Genomic DNA, 7,553 nt, shown 5'->3' on the forward strand with positions numbered 1-7,553 from the left:
ATTTTAAATGGGACTTTGAAGGTACATAAATCAACAATTGTTTTTTTTTTCTGATCTGAAATTACTGGATTTCAGATTTCTGAAAAAAATGGATTGATAACTCATAATGTTTTATAAACACAGACTTATTTTAGTGTGCTGTTATGGAAAAAAAAACATTTTGAGACTGAAAAAATAAAAATAGTAAAACATTTCCATTTGGGTTTTAGCAAAATTAGTTTAATTGGAGTCATGCTGTCTGGCTATGCTAACGTCTCTATGTACACGGTTTAATGTGGCATTGTGTGCTCTCCTTTCACCAGATGAAATGAATGCTCATGTCTTCAGGATATTCATAAAAAGATATCCAAAGGATCTGCAAAGAGCATTACCTCACAGATTACAGAAGCATTTAGTCACGGAAAAACGGAATATTCAGTATATCATAGCGTTTTCATCCGTAAATTGTCATATGCTGCAGATGTATACGGCATTATACATCAAATTGTTATATACATTGTACTAATACAGATCCCTGCAATACTCTGTTAATTTCCCTATATTTTAGCATTCACTCCTTATCTCTACACTCTGTTTTCTATCCACTAGAAAGTTCTCAATCCAAAGACAATTCAATGCATTACCTTGAACGCCTAACACAAGTACAGTCATTTTACAATTCATTTATTCTGAGGAACAAAATTCTTCTGGATAACTACATATGCCATGCAACATTCATTGTGTGTATTCATTACTTCTGTTGTTAGTTCAAAGAACTAGGACAAGTTAGTTAAGTTAGTTAAACACTTCAAATGTCATGGAGATGATCCCCCAGATCTAATCAGTTTCCCTAAACCTACACGAAATTTTACAAAAGTATGACTTTCTGGCCTATGATTACATGGTTCCGTTTTCTCATTATTTTTTATGGATGAACGCTATATTAGCATTTTTCCAGAAAATAGGTATTTACACCTGAGTGACTAGTGGAAGACTTTTGTTAATGGCCTATGAATAGCATCTATTGTTTAACTGGTAAGATTCCATGAGATATTTGCATGTGGCAGGCAGGATCTCTGAGAAAAAACAGGGTTCCTGCCTGATTTGGTCCTTCAGTTTGTTTCCAAGGACTCTGAGTATATTTCAAATGGAAACTACACTGTCCCAGTAATTACAACAAGGCCTTCACCTGACTTTTGCTAATAAGCTGTCTACTCTTAGGATGGTGTCAGCCATCTTGCCTCCAGGGAGACAGTATACTGTTGTTGATTTAGAATCCCTGAAGCATTTCACGCTTTAAGTTTTTAGTGGCACAGGCATTGATAGAAGATGCTGTCTTCCATGAAAGTGCTGTCCCGGGAGCTAATTCCTTGATTTTTCTCATTTTTATATAATGGCATAAAATAATAGCAATAAAATGTTTACGAGCAAGAGGAGTCCATGCATTCCCTGAATTTATAGCATTTAAGTCTGTTTAAGTTTTGTGATCTAAGGATCCAAGGATCTCATTTAGAGGTAAGAATATGAATGGATATACTGTATAGCATTGAGCAATTTCTTGAAAGAAGCCAGGGTATCAGCTTTAACAACATGGCTTGGTAGCTTGTGATAAGTAAGGTGAGAAAAAAAAGCAAATTTACAATGATAGCCTGGAGACCACACTTTCAAAAAAGGCATTTACCAGAACAATTTGAGCACTCCCATTTCACCTGGACTCACAACCCTCCAGTCAGCACTTCATATTACTTCCCCCACCTTTTTCTGTATATTTGTCCTGAAGAGGAACACACTTGTTTTGTGATATAATATTAAGTGGGGCTGTATTTTGGTTACTGTTGTATTTTGCTTCTTGTGATGACCAGAGAGCAGCTCCTCATTGTTAGCTTCCTAGTGTTGTCGCTCTCACAATTTGTATGTAAAATTTCCTCAATTTCATAATGCTCTCTCAATTTCCTGCAGCTCTTGAAATTTGAAAACCTGTCACATTATAATAGAGCACTGCGTGTTGTCCCGCTGTGCTGTTTTGTAAATATAAAAATATAATGTTCTGCACTGCTATCATTAAGATTGTTCTGGTGAAAACTATATAAATGCAAGGCCTTAATTAAAACCGCAGTACGCTATGCCTTGGAACAAGTCATTCATCAGCAAATAATATATGGTAGAGCACACTGAGTGAATGATTCTTTTTAAATATAACAATGTTTATTTAGTCACTTATATTCATTTTTACTCTTGTATTATTACTTCTTCTCTTATAATTACTACTCCATGTTTTAATCTTAGAAACCTCGGAAGAGCTTCTTTGTGTCTTTAAGAGTTTAAAGTAGGTCCCTAGGCTGTTGGCGCTGCAGTGAAAAAATAAGTGCGTCTGCAGAGGGGTCAAACTAAAGGCACAGGAAGAAGGACCTTCCCTCCTGTTACGACCAACCATTCAACCAATTACTTTCCGGAGAGGCTGGTTGGAGTCCAAAGTACTTGTCTAGCACTGTGACATCATCAGCTGGCGATGAAAAGAGGAGCTTTTTTAATTGAAACAGACTGCGGAAATGTGATGCTGGTCTCTGGGAACTCTTTGTCACCGGAACATCGAGCGCTGTGGTTATGTTACCAAAACAGGTCATGATATAAAACAGCTTATGGGATTCTGTTCCCTAGAAACACAATTTACATCTCAGTACCCAGTGAACGCTTGTCTGTGTGTATGTGAGTCTGCTCTCAGTACCAGGACAGGAAATGGGCAAACAAGGCAAAGTCTGCCCCTTGACAGTATCTCAGAACATAGTATGGGGGGGAAGTCAAGTCAAAATTTATCAAAGATTCACCTTAAAATAAAGGATTAGACTATTTCACAATGAAGGATTGAATCAGAAGCTTTAGTTCAAATATGGCTTTTTTCAGTCAGAATCAGTAGTTCTGTGGGTAACCATTGTTTTTAAGTGTTTCTTAAATACATATTATAATACATTACTTATGTTGAACACATTGAAGGTCCTATGCAATGATCTTATCAAGCTGTTTCTAGTATCTCCTTCTGTGGGGCTGGTCAACTTGTTCCACACCCAAACAAACATTTGTGTAAAAAATGTGCTTTTAAATGTTTGCTGTAAAACCGTCATTATTCACAGATGGAGGACACATCACTGTGACACTCTGAAACACAGCAGTTTCAGGGTTAATTCCAAATTTATGAGGTTTTTAAAAATAGCATGTGGCTCATTTTTGCCATTTGACTCCCTTGTGCTCCCACCGATCTCCATGGTGACCTTCTTTCCAGACGACACATGCTGTTTTTAAAGGAGCATGTCATAACTGCTAATACTCACCTCTAAAACACAAACCAATGTGGATGTCCTCAAAATCAGAAAATGCTGTCTCATCCACACATCTCAGTGTTCTCCATCTGGGCATTAAGATTACTCAGTGTTTCCTCTACCCTGCCCTGTTACTGTTTTTTTTTGCTTTTTACAGATGACTATAAATCTCAATAACTACAGTCGGAAAAAGTGAACAGTAGACCATAAGCCTTCTTTAACCTCAGACTTGACTGAGTAATTGGTAATCTATTGTTAAGATTCTTATATCAACAATATTGAGTAATCATTTCCCTCAAAAAAGAAAAATTATTGACCCTACAGTGGGCCTGTTAAATGAAACGTCTAAGTCAACAGTGATTGATAAATTATTTTTGGCACTTACAATATAATTACACTTCTAGCTTTGCATTGTTTTCAAACACAATGTACCACCATTCTCTTTCTGATGTTGTCTCTTTTAAATGATTTTACATTAATCACGAGCTGTACAGTTACACAATGAGACCCCGTGTGTCACCTCTTGTGATACACAAGCCATGCCATTTCAGCTCTTTGTGATTTACAGTATTTGCTTCATGCATCAAGAAAATTGATGTCTACACAGGGATTTCGGGGACATTTTTAACCCGCTGGTTGTGTTTTTTTATTTCCTGCAGAAGATTTTTTAATTTCATGAGAGTAAAATGGAAGCATTGCCCGTTGAAATTCAAATATTGTTTTAGAATGTATTTAAACTTCATACTGCTCTGTTAAAATCATTCAGTTCTAATTGAATTAAGGGCTAATTAATACAATAAGATAAAACATGCAGATACACTGTAAAATCAATCGTTGTTTTGTAGCTATAAAGCACAATAGTCCAGGAAAACCTGATGACCGAGTAGAGTTTACCAGGAGCAAGGAGGAAAGTACCAGCCCTGAAGAATTTCCCGTTAGATTAAGTACTTCCTTATTTCTCAGTTTTCTCAGATTTACATTTTGTTACTAAAAATATTTTTTCCCTGCTTGGGCACTTCACTTAAAACAAACAAAAAAAGACATTCAAATGCTAAACACAAAATGCCCATATGATTCAAGCAAGGGGATGGGTGCTTGTCTGTTTACCACTGATCTGTCCAGGGGATTCCATTTCTGGCCATTTTACAAATACCCTTGAGAAAAATAAATATGTACTTTTCTAAATTACTTGCATTTTAGAACCATTTTCTTCACTACTTTTCAGGCATTTTGCACCTGATACCACCACACCACCCACCACCCCCACACAGATACCACCCTTTGTGAAACACGGGTGTTTTACATTATTTGTAAAGAACTTGGCATTTTAGTACAATCTAGGCATTTGCTGCATTGAAACAGCTGGTATTCTGTGGAAGAGGACTTTAAAGACAAATATATTACTTCTTTTGAGTTGTCTCCAAAGAAATGCTGGGCTATTTGCTTTTCTTCATAAAACTTAATGTTGTGTCTTTGTGTCCATTCACAGTTTTTTTAATTTGGAGAACGAAGCGCATGAAACAGTGACAGTTCACAGCTCAGTTCACGAAACTGTCAGTCCTCATCGCATATGGTGTGAGAACATCGAATAAAAACATCTAATAAACAGATATCGAATTTGTTTTGATGAACTGCTGGAAGGAAACGTGCAGTGGATTTCTGCCCATTCTATAGCTCTTTGCTAAGGAAATTGATACTGTATAAAATCCTACTAGGGATCGCCATTATGTTAGACAGGAAATGGAACACCCATTCTCACCTCCTAACACTTTACACCTACAGAAAAAAAGCCCTTCGGTGACAAAAAATGGAAATTTGGCTGAACAGTTGGAGCAGCCAGGGTTTTTTTTTACTGGTCAAATGTAATAAGGAAAACCGCACAGAATGGCATCCATTACTTGCTGATACTTACTCTTTTCTTTGTTATATGGGAAAATGGGATTTGATATAAAACTCAACCAAATGGTGTTGTATCTGGGGCACTGTTCATTCAACCATTTTTTTAAACCTGTGCTGTACTGTAAGGTCTGGAAGAGAAAGACCTGAGATTATAGATAGATACAATATAAAATATAGTTTAAATGGTATTATCTCTAATTAGAAAGAGTTTTCCAATTTACAATAAGTCATTTTTAATAATTATTCATTTAAATCTAATTCAAGCTTAAATGCAAGATAGTCCTTAGGATTGTAGTGAACTAGTTTTGTGCTGCACTGTTATAATAAACAATCCAAGACCAAATACTGTACTATGCAGTAAAGACAACAAAATGAACTCATCTTTGAAAGTAGAACGAATGAACATGTCTTGCAGCTTGTAAACGAATGTTTCCAAGGCTACACAGATATGTAAACTAATCACAGGTACTATAATGTTAAAATTGATTTCCAATTTGGAATCTTGACTGTCAGGGACAAGAAGAGATAATTAAATCTGTCTGGAGGCTGTGATGAGTGAAATAAATGGTTCTATCGTCATTTATATTTAACAAAAGCCTGGTTAGAGTTTGTGAAAAACAAAATGAAAAGGGCACAAGGCTTGGCAAGAGATCTTATCATCTCACATATATCAGACTGTAGGAGTCCAATTCACTAGTAAAGTGAAAACATACTGTGTAGGTATTTAGGTTCTCTTTGCAAGAATGATTTATCAGAAGTGACAGTCCGTTGCTGACACAGAAAACCAAGCCTCTTTGAATATTTTCTAAGAACTAATTAAATGTGTCGACAATGTAAAACTGTACATTTTACATGTATATGTACTTTTAAGAATTATTTATTTTTTCAGAGGAATAATTTGTTTCTCAAAAACTCTGAAGAGAGAACAGATTTTTTCAAAATTTACACTATAAGAAGATATAGACAAAGCTCCAGGTCCAATACATATAGTGCTCATACACTCCATTCAAACTCACATTATATAATTCTGTTGAGACACAGCAGTATGAAAAACAAAGTAGCATGAGCATTAACAAAGAATAAATGAATAATGTATTTCATGGCATTTACAGAAAAACTGTACATAACTGTACACCTTTGAAATTAGAACTGACTCATTACAGGGAAAAACATGTATAAAGCTAAAGAAAGCAATATTTTACTCACTAGAGATCCTTTTCAGAAAACACTAAGACTTTCTCTTTCCAACCTTTAGAAGACTCTTTCTCTGAAACCAATGGTGTAGTAGTACACACTGGTAGTGGCCAAACCTTTCTCAACAATAAAGAGATCTCTCCTTGAAAGTGTATGTGTATATACTTTGAGTTACATTTCATAATTTGTTAAACTCATGCTTAGTAATATTTAGATCATTTAATGAATCTTTATTCATTTACTTTTAAATTGTGTTTTTTGCAATGGCATTCAAAGCAAGAGGAATTCCCCTTATGATGTTTATGTTTGCCACTGTCTACTGTATTTCGTGAAGAAAATTCGAGAAAAGTTTGAGGCAACAGCACAAACCCTTATGTGCTTCAGAAAAGGTAGAGGAAGGCACTTTTGAAACCACGGAAATTTGAATGAAAGTAATAATTTAAACTGGCAAATTGCCTTCTGCACACAGCACACAAAACTGCTTTTTTCTGCAGAATACCTAGACAAAACTCTGAGGCTAAAAAAGTATCCCACCACACCTCCTGTAGAATATCCCGCTGATTTTCCCTTCAGACTACGGAGGGAACTCTGTGTGATGAAAGCTGGTGTGCACATCTGCACACAATGGGACTATTGACATTAGGAGCAGGTTAAAGCCTGTTTTAACACAGCCCAGGAATAGCTGCTGGGACCCTTCGGGCACAAATGGAGCATACTGTGAGAGTGCAGAGGCAGAAGAAGAGGAGGACTGGCTTTTCTAAACACAGAGTCTGTTGTGTTTGCACTTTTTCAGACAATGCCTACCGAGCCAAAGCAGGGGAAGTTCTACTAACTTAATCAGAGCAGAGAGACTCAATTCTTACTCACCCTGTGAATGACAGCCCATCAGGGAAAACCGCCAGAGTGAAAAGCGACTTCCGAGGAGGCTGCAGTATGTGGCCCCATTTATGTCTGAAAGCCGAGTTTCATTAATCACCAGCCTAGGTTCTTTCAGTGCCGGACCAAAGAGCACTCTCTCTAAAGAGAAGACACTGTCTGACCTAGAGCAGGAGAGATTTCATAACCATGGTGTGAGCACCTGGGCCTGTCAAGTGTCCACAAACATCATGTCTGTTTTCTGTTCTGCACTTATTCCTCATCCTTAGGCATTAAAGAAACAGTGCAGCC

This window comes from Lepisosteus platostomus, chromosome 8 (assembly GCF_059453375.1).
Source record: "Lepisosteus platostomus isolate fLepPlt1 chromosome 8, fLepPlt1.hap1, whole genome shotgun sequence".
Taxonomy (NCBI): Eukaryota; Metazoa; Chordata; class Actinopteri; order Semionotiformes; family Lepisosteidae; genus Lepisosteus; species Lepisosteus platostomus.